The sequence below is a fragment of the Tamandua tetradactyla genome, chromosome 5 (assembly GCF_023851605.1).
Source record: "Tamandua tetradactyla isolate mTamTet1 chromosome 5, mTamTet1.pri, whole genome shotgun sequence".
NCBI classification, from domain to species: Eukaryota; Metazoa; Chordata; class Mammalia; order Pilosa; family Myrmecophagidae; genus Tamandua; species Tamandua tetradactyla.
Genome location: NC_135331.1, coordinates 81,990,552 through 82,000,257, shown reverse-complemented (window position 1 = coordinate 82,000,257; position 9,706 = coordinate 81,990,552). Strand labels below are relative to the sequence as shown.

At 39.3% G+C, this 9,706-nt stretch overlaps 1 long non-coding RNA gene across 1 annotated transcript; it reads right to left on the bottom strand.

Moving 5' to 3' along the window:
• Window positions 1–245: 245 nt before the first annotated feature.
• Window positions 246–7,795, bottom strand: LOC143684304 (uncharacterized). Its single transcript, XR_013175965.1, has 3 exons — window positions 7,414–7,795; window positions 3,317–3,386; window positions 246–795 (listed from the first exon to the last, which is right to left on the bottom strand). It is a non-coding gene; the product is annotated as an uncharacterized LOC143684304 (long non-coding RNA).
• Window positions 7,796–9,706: the final 1,911 nt, after the last annotated feature.

Sequence of the window (9,706 nt, the reverse complement as noted above, 5' to 3'; positions counted from 1 at the left end):
CTTTTAAATAAATTAGTGTCAATCCCTTTCTACCTCAAGAAGCACGAATTGACCCAGTCCAGTATTTGTTTCACAGCAGACCTGTCCTCCATAAGGAAGCTAATAGAGGACTAGAAGGTTAATACATCTTAGCATTATATCCCTGCAACCTGGAAACTGGGAAGAGCTGAAAGTTTTCATTAGTAACCAAAAATTTGCAAAATTGCTAGATGGTTGAATTGTTCATTTATTCAACATCGATTGCGTACCCACCACCACTTGCCAGGAAAACCAAAGCAGATAACCTCAAGGACCACATAGTTTAGTTAGAGGAGCCTCTGGAGCCTGTTGTTGAGGCACATTAATCCTTCTGGTCTGAAACTATGAAGTCTGAAAGCATCCTGGAACTTTTCCCTGGGAATGTCTCTGAAACGTTTGATTCTCTCTTTTCAAACATATTGGTCAAGTTCACCTCCTGTGATTCCTGGGAGAGGTGGCACAGGTTCAGGACGGCGGGGTCCAGGATGCCTCTGTGTGAAGCCTGCCCAAAAGGACTTGAGGTCGCAGGTCCGCAGGCCCGCAGGTCACAGACCAAGGGGTCTGCAGAGCGGTCAATGACGGTCCGCGATATTAAGGAGGAACTGAAATGCCGTCTGCAGAGCGGTCAGTGACGGTCCGTGATATTAAGGAGGAACTGAAATGCCATTCTGTGCCTGTGCTTGTGAGCACGATTTGTTCTCCACCTCATTTCAAGAAGGGTGTGGAAGGTTGCAGAGTGGGGCACAGAGGTGACAACGTGACCCATCAGGAAGGTCTCTGTGGAAAAGGAAAATAAATGTTCATTTTAGATTAGGACATGTGTATGGACTACACATGTAGTTAGGTCGGACTGTACCGGCTGTAGGGTTACCCAGGAAAGGCAGAGAAAGAGATGTTCGCTAATTTCCACCATGATGAAAGGAGGGAAAGAGCAAACCTCCAAGATGCAGGAAGGAGACCGTCTCAGCTTGCCAGTCTGTCATGACAAGTTCCACGCAGTGGTTCGGCTTAAACATGGGAACTTGTTGTCTCATGATTCTGGAAGTCAGAAGGCTTCTTTTTTCTTGGATCTGTAGCATTTCGGTGCTGGCCTGCTGCTTTCCCGTCACAGTATTGTCTTCTCCTTCCCTGTCTGCTTGCCCCTGTGCCTCTGATGCTGGCTTCTGGCCTCTTCTCTCCTAAGGTCTCTAATGATGGGATCAAGGCCCAGCCTGCCTCAACTAGCCACTGAGATCCACTAAAAGTGACCACAGGGACGTGGACCAGAATTGTACCATGCCTTCTCTGGGGTACACAACGCCATCGACCACAGTCATTTTCTTGTGGATGGGAACCAGCTGTTCTCAGAATTAAAACATGTAACTCTGGGCAAAGAAAGTTAAGCCCTCATTATATAATAGAGCAACTTTGTAGATCCACTTAATTTGCAGTAGTCTGACATTTATAAAGAACAGTTTTATAAGGACCATGAGCACATCTCAATTTGATTAAAAGCTCATGTTTACTTTGTACAGTATCAAATTTAGTATAAATAATGATAAATTATTTGACCTATAAGACAGGTGAAAGAATTTAGCAAATTCTATTTAATTAGACTTTTACTCAGAAAAATAAATGTTAGATCACATATAAAACTAAAATTTTGTGATTGCATTTATTTTCCTCACTGCCATTAAATTAAAGAATGACGTATAACTACTTCAAGATAAAGTTCACAAAACAATTTAATTTTCCCCAGAGTTTACCTTAAATAAGAATTTTAAGTGAATCTGGATGAGAATATAATTTTTCTCTGTATATTTTACCAAGTAATATTAATGCCCTTTTAAAGATAATGCAGAAGAGTTTCATAGGCCTTTTTATTGTGACTAATTATTGGCTTAATACTAATTTGATTTTATTTGTTCCTTACCTTGCCATTTAGAATTAAGAATACCAAAATCATTAAAGTAGAGCTATGCTTTTCCTTTTTCTCATCCAAAACTGCACTTAAGAGAAAAAGCGTTTATATTAGAAAAGAAGAAATACTGTTTAAGCTTTTATTAATACCAGCAGTTTTGTGGTTAATTGCACATACTTTATTTCATTTTTCTCAGATGTAGTACTTGCTGTATGATCAAGTGAGTAATTTTTTTTCCATTTCTTAGATGTATTACTTGCTATATAGCCAACTGAATAATATTTTTTCCACTTGGAAAGCACCTTTTCCAAATGGAAAACCAGAGTAAGATTCATTCTTCAGAATACTTAGCTTCTATATCTATCTAAAATATCTGTATAAGTTACAGAGTATGATTTTATCTTTCTCCCAGCCTAGAGCATTTCTCCTAAATAGCTAGCAGAGCATTGGAAAGTTTGGCTTGATTTCTTAATTTCTTTTCTTCTGGAATCTTTGCAAAAGATTGCATAACCCTATGCAAAAATTATTTCAAAATGGACCAGTTAGGTGCCTGCCCATGCAAAAAAAAAAAAAAAGAAACAAAATTAAAAAAATAAAAGATGTGACCCCCCTGCCCCAATTGAAGGTGGGTCTTAAACCTTTACTGGAGTCCTTTATGAGAGGATACAGAATGCTCAGAGCTCAGAGACATTTGGAGACAGGGGGAGAAAGTCCCTGGAGACACTCCAAGAGTAGGCTGGCTACTGGAATTCGAGCTTAGAGCCACGGAACCAGAAGCAAAGGACCAAAAGACATCGCCATGTACTTACCCAGGTGCCAGAGGGAGCCGGGTGCCGCAGCCTTGCTTCAGAGTCAAGGTATCCCCTCTTGGTGCCTTAATTTGGACATTTTTATGGCCACAGAACTGTAAATTTGTAACCTAATAAATCCCCATTGAAAACGTCAAAAAAAGAAATGGCTCGAAGTTCTAGATTTAAGAGCTAAAACTATAAAACCCTTATAAGAAAACATGGGAACAAATCTTCATGATCTGGATTCTTATTTTATCCTAGATTCATATAAGTACTTAGTAGCTTGTACAACCAATCAAAATAGAAGAGCTTTTGAAGTTGAGATATTTTACAATCTTATTTGCTAATTTTCTCTGTTGTTCTTAAGATCTTGTTTAATAATATCTTTCAAAGGGCTCTCCTTTCTTTTGGTGATTCTGGCATATCAAATCAATCTGTTTACACAGAAAACATTCACAGAAGAAGAATCTTATCAAACTTCCAAGCAAATGGCAGTCTTTCCCAGAAAAGGGGACTATTCAGGGAACATAAATCCCTTCCCCTGAGGTGGCCCTTAGGCTGTATAAGGTTATAGTTGAAGGAAGCTCGCTGTTTCAATATAGATTACCTTCTCTCCAGCCGGGCTGTGGGCCTCGTGCTAGGACTTCAAACCTTCATCTCTGTAGTCTCTCTGCCAGCTGAGAGGTAGAAAGGAAGAGGGTCATGTTCACACAACCAGCTTTTCAGCCTTTCTGGGAGAAATTAGGGCCCTGATAGGTTGAGACAAGCAAACCCAACTCCGCACACCCCTCCTCTACCTGTGTGTCCTTTTTCACCCTGGGTGGAGATCTAGAGAACACCAGTGCAGCACATGCGCACAGGTATCCCAGGCTTTTCTGAAAATTGGATCCTATCCAAGCATCCTATTTCCTTAGGAAAGGTAACTTCAACAGGCTATGGACTCTCTGTCCATTTCCAAGCTGTACATTTTCTTTCCATGGAAACTGAAACCATGTAAGGTTCTTGGGCCATGGGACAACTGGATACCCAAATGGAAACTCATACCTTTTACCACATGTAAAAATTAATCTCAAAATGGATCAAAGTTCTAGATTTAAAAGATAAAACTATAAAACCCTTATAAGTAAACATAGGAATAAATCTTCATGATCCAGGATTTGACAGAGCATTCTTAGATATGACACCAAAAGCACAAGAAAAATACAAAAAAATAGATGTATTGGACTTCATCAAAGTTAAAAACTTTCATGCTTCAAAGGACACTATCAATATAATAAAAAATTAATAAAAACCATAGAAAATATTTGTAAATCATATATCTGATAAGGGACTTGTATTTAGAATATTTTAAGAATTCTTACAACTTAACAACAAAAAGACAAGAACCTAGTTTAAAAATGGGTAAAGGATCTGACTGGACACTTCCCTGAGGAAGATCTACAAATGGCCAATAAGGATATGAAAACATGCTCAAGATCATTAGTCACCAGGGAAATGCAAATCAAACTCCAATGAGATACCCACTAGGATGGCCTAGAGAGATAGATGACACAAGTGCTGGTGAGGATGGGGAGAAATTGGGACCCTATTCATTGCTGGTAGGAATGTAAACTGGTCTGGAAGTTCCTCAGAAAGATGTATCAAAGGACCCAGCAGTCCCACTCTTATATATAAACCCAAAAGAATTGAAAATATGCTTCACTCAAAAACTTGAACATGAATCTTCACAGCATCATTATTCCATAATAGGTAAAAAGTAGAAACAACCCAAGTATCTGTCAGCTGATGAATGGATACACAGAAGGTGGCTGCCACATTGATGAACCTTGAAGACGTTGTGCTAAGTGAAAGAAGCCAGGTAACCAAAGGCTATACATTGTACAATTTCATTCGTATGAAATGTCCAGAATAGGCAAATCCATAAATGGGAAATACGTAAGTGGCTGCCAGATGCTGGGGGCAGAGGATAGAAAAGACGGCAAGAGGGAATTAGGAGTGACTACTGATGGGTGTAGAGTTTCCTTTGAGTGTTAAAGAAAACTTTTTGGAATTTAGATCGTGGTGATAGTTGTACAACCTTATGAATACAGTAAAAAAAACATGAAATTGTGTACTTTAAAAGGGTGAATTTAATGTCATATGAATTATATTTCAAATTTAAGGAATTAGAAAAAAAACCCTTGGGCCTCAAGATAAGGCAAAATAATAAGCATAAACCCTACCTAGATATGTAATATTCTTGCCTTGTTTTTTTTCTTGTCTTTTTTTTAATGCAATTTTATTAAGGTATATTCGCACAATATAATCCATCCAAAGTATGTTATCAGCAGTGCACAAAATCATCATATACTTGTACATTACACACCGCAATCAATTTTAGAACATTTTTATTACTCTAAATAAAGAAATAAAAATTAAAAGCATACCCAAAATATCCCATACTCCTTATCCCCTGTAATGTAAATATATTTGTCCTTATTTTGTTGCATATCCACCCATAGCCCAGGCAAAGGAATTGTCATTCCTAAGGCCTTTACAATCACATGGTCACAAGGTGAAAGGTATAGAGTTAACAATCATTATCAAAGAGCAAGGCTACTGGATTACAGCTCAACACTTTCAGGTATTTCCTTCTGGGTCCTCTAATACACTAGAAACTAAAAAGAAATATCTATATAATGAGTCAGTTGTCATAATCATTCATTAAATCCTAACATCTCAGTTTCCCCTCCTCCCTCTCATTTGATCATTCTCTCAATCTTCAGGGATATGTGGGCAATGACTGTTTTACCTTCTTTGTGTTGGAAAGGGGTGTTAACCTTATGGGGTTGAAGAATGAAACTGTTAATGTTCTTAGAGAAACTGGTACCTCTGGGTTTCAGGGCTTATCTGGCACAGGAACAATCTGGATGTCTTAAGTTACTAAATAAATAAACTTACTAAGAAAGACTTGTATCGAGTCTTAGAGCCCAGGGTAGTCTTTAGGGTTTTCAGGAATACTACTGGTTGGGGCTTGGCATACTGTGCAATCTGCAGTGTCTGGCTGAAGAGTAGCCTCCAGGATGACCTCTCAACTCGAAATGAAATCTCTTAGCCACTGACATTTTTTATTTCATTTATTTCTCCTGTTTTGATCAAGAATGCATTCTCAAATCCATGATACCAGAGCTGCCACATCTCTAGGAGTCAAGTCACATGTTGACTTGACTCACACCCCTGGATATCATGTCCCACATAGTGGGGAGGGCAGTGAGTTCACTTGCAGAGTTGGCTTAGCGATGGAAAGGCCACATCTGAGCAACAAAAGAGGTCCTCCAGAAGTAACTCTTAAGCATTACTATAGGCAGGCTAAGCTTCCCCGTTACAGATATAAGTTTCATAAGAGCAAGTCTCAAGATCAGGTTGCCTTGTTTTTTATGAACCTGCAGACTTTCTGTTTCAGAAACTAGCTCTTCCTTGAATCCCTTGAGTGCCCCTCCCTGGCCCCTTTCCCGAGACCCACAAAATTTCTTCATGATTAATAGCAACTAAAGGGTTAATATCTGCAGGGCCTCAGTACTCTGTTTCAGCATTTTATCTGGCATCCCTGCTAACTGATCAGTGTTCTATGTAGGTACTAAATAGTTTGAATTCTCACTACTGTGGACAAGGGCAAGCTCATTTGGGGGATGGGCAGCTTACCTTTACTCCCTTCACGGACAACCAGTCCTCAGTCCTGTCCCCTGTTGATGGTAGGTTTGTGTAATCCTACTAAAGGCCATGTGATTCAATCCAAAAGCAGTAACCAGTTAACAATTTTCATTAGAGAGATACACAAAAACTTAGATATTGTATACACATTGTTTTGAGAAAGGGAAAGTGGATGGGCTAGGAACAGAAGTAGAAAGGTCTTTTTTTAAATAGTATATCCCCTTATATATTTTGAATTTTGTATCATGTGTATGCATTACTTATTAAGAAGAAATTAATCAATTCATTTTTAAAAACCTACAGCTTGACTTTTTTAGCATTTAATTTCCTAAATGAAAAAAATACTGATATGCCATTTCCTCTATCCCAAATTCCACAAAGAATTTATTTTCATCTTAACTCCTTCTAGAAGAAGCTATATTTTTCTTTCTCCAGGATGAGTTGAAATTACTTGGACTACAAGGGGTCATGTTGCTATCATGCATCCAAGAAACGGCAACCAGAAATCCTGCCAGCAAACTCAATCCCAATGAACTTGAGAATGCAGCTACCATGACAAGGTGAGTGAAGGAAGTGGACTCTGCCTTCTCAGAAGATAATTTGTAGATCTAAAACAATCAAGAGCAGATTGTAACAGCTACTATTGAGTCTTGGTGGGGCCAAAAAAAAAGAATAATATTTGCAAAAATCATAGGGAAAAGATGGCCACCCTTAGGTAACTACTTACAGAGGTCTTTTTTATGAGAACTCCATTCCCTCCTCTTATGATATGGTATCATAAGATGGTAGTGTTTATTATTGAGTTTCCTTTACAAATAGCAGTTTGGCTGGGGGCTGTGCTTTCCCACTTAGGTGGAAAAAAAAAATACAGAGATCTCCTGAGAGATAGCAGCTATATCCAAAGTGAAGTTTCTGCCTAGCACTGAGGTGTCCTGATTGAAAATGGAAAATATGGGCTCAGGTGAACCCTAAGAAAGTGATAGCTAATATTGACTTTTATTATAAAGCGCATACCACAGTTAAGAGCATCGACTGACACGAGTATGTCATCCACAGGGGTCTTTGTGGGCTTCTGTGGAAATGAATGCTAACACGATGTTGCTTTCCCATTCTTTCTTGACAAGTTATTAGTACAGTTGGATGAAACGAAGAGACCTTTTAGTCAGTTTTGGTCCAAGCATCACTTGAAGCTAACCAATTCCTACAATTGCAGCACTTTGAGCACAATTTTTATGAGGTATTATTTTCTTGTTTTATAGAACTTCCTTTTTTGGAACGGTGAGCCCTGGTTGTCTCTTCCTCCTTACATTCTTTAGTATTGGGCTTTCCTCTTCTTAATCCAGCTTCTTCTTGGGAATGAGGCTGCTTCTTCACAGAGCCCCTCTTCTCAGTTTTTCAGTGAGCTAACAATGTTCTAGAATTCTGTTTTCCTGTTAGGCAAGCTTGGCAATTCAGTGATGGTAATCTAAAAACTGTGGCTCTAACCTACAGATGCCTCTATATTTACAACTTAATCTGAAAGCAAATAAGCTGTTTAAAAAATGTATATATAAAAATACACAACTCCTGATTGGATTTTGGGGGTTTTCTTAAAGCAGAACAAACCTGTACCTCCAGATTGTTGCTCACAGGTTTATTTCTGGACTGCTGTAATGTGTCTTGTAGGTTAAGCTTGCTCTGCAAAAGTTGTTGGAAGAGCAAGCAGAGTTTACAGACATTGGAGGCAGTATGATTTGCATGGAACAACTTCTTAAGGACCACAAAAAACTGGAGAAAAGAGGCCAGGTGTGTTTTTGATGTATTTGAGTACTGGGAGGGAAATCATTGTGGACAGTCACAGATCATATCCATCCATTACTATTAGAAGTTTGCTAAAGGACACAGCAATACCCAAATTCTGCCTTTCTTGTCACTCCCACCCCTACCCCAGCCCTCCAAGGAGATATGCACATAAAAAACACTAAGGAATAACACAGCCAACGCAGAACTTGTTTGAAGCTGTCTGAGCCTGAAGGTGAGGTTGGAGGCCTGAGTGGGTGAGTGTGGGGCCAGCCCTGCCCTCTCTTGTAGTCAGCAGCAAATGGAGAAAGTCACAATGTGTGCATCTTGAGGCATCAGTGACCCCAGATCTCACCAATCAACTTGGAGCTTCTCCTGTATTAATCAGGGAAACAGAACCAACAGGTGATATCTCTAAGTACGAGATTTATAAAAATGTCTCATGCAACCGTGGGATAGAAGAGTCCAAAATCTGTAGGGCAGGTCACAAGCTGGCAGCTTAGATGAAAGTTGTCAATGAACACCCCAGGAGAGGCTGGCTGACTGAAATGGAGAGAGAGAGATTCTCTCCACTGAATTCTCCTTAAAAACCTTTGGGTAGTTACACTAAGTGTCACTCATTGCAGAAGACACTCCCTTTAACCAACTGCAGATGTAATCAGCCATGGATGCAACCAACATGCTCATGATTTAAGTCCATGAAATGTCTTCACAGCAGTAGATAGGCCAATGCTTGCTGAACCAGACAACTGGGCACCGTCACTTGGCCAAGTTGACACATGAACTCAACCATCACAGTCCGCCCCTTGCAAACATGGCAGCTATACACGTCATCTTAAACCATACTTAATCTCTAAATACAGAACAATATAGACACTTTTTTTTTTCACCTAACAGTACTCAACCAGAAACATGCTAAATCTCTCCAAAATAGGGTGCACATCCTTCAGTAATATTCACACTTAAACGGTTCCCTCTTAAAGGACTCCAGTAAGCGACCCACCTTGAATGGGTGGAGACACTTCTCCATGGAGACCACCTAATCAAAAGTCCCACCCACAATTGGGTGGGTCACATCTCTATGGAAACAACCTAATCAAAATGTCCTACCATAGACAATATTGAATCAAGACAAAATTGAATAAAAAGTGAATTGAATTAAAGAACATGGCTTTTCTGGGGGGCATAATTTCAAACCAGCATACGTCCCTCTGACCCTGGATGGGGCAGGGAAGAGGAAGAAGTGCCAGGTGGTATGGAGGGGAAAGTGTAAAAGGGGAAACCAAAAAAGAAAACCAACAACTAGTTTTTAACTGGAGAAAGACAGAAAGGGGAAAATTGGTTCATCTTATTTCTGTTTCTACACAGAATTGGCAACCCTTTATACTTCCTCATGCCCTAAGAATTGTAAAAATCAAACTTATAAAGGAATATGTGTTTCATAGTTCCTATACTCAAATTAAATAATTTCATATATCTGCATATGAGTTCTTCATTTAGGAGTGATTCTATTTTAAGTTCCTCCAAG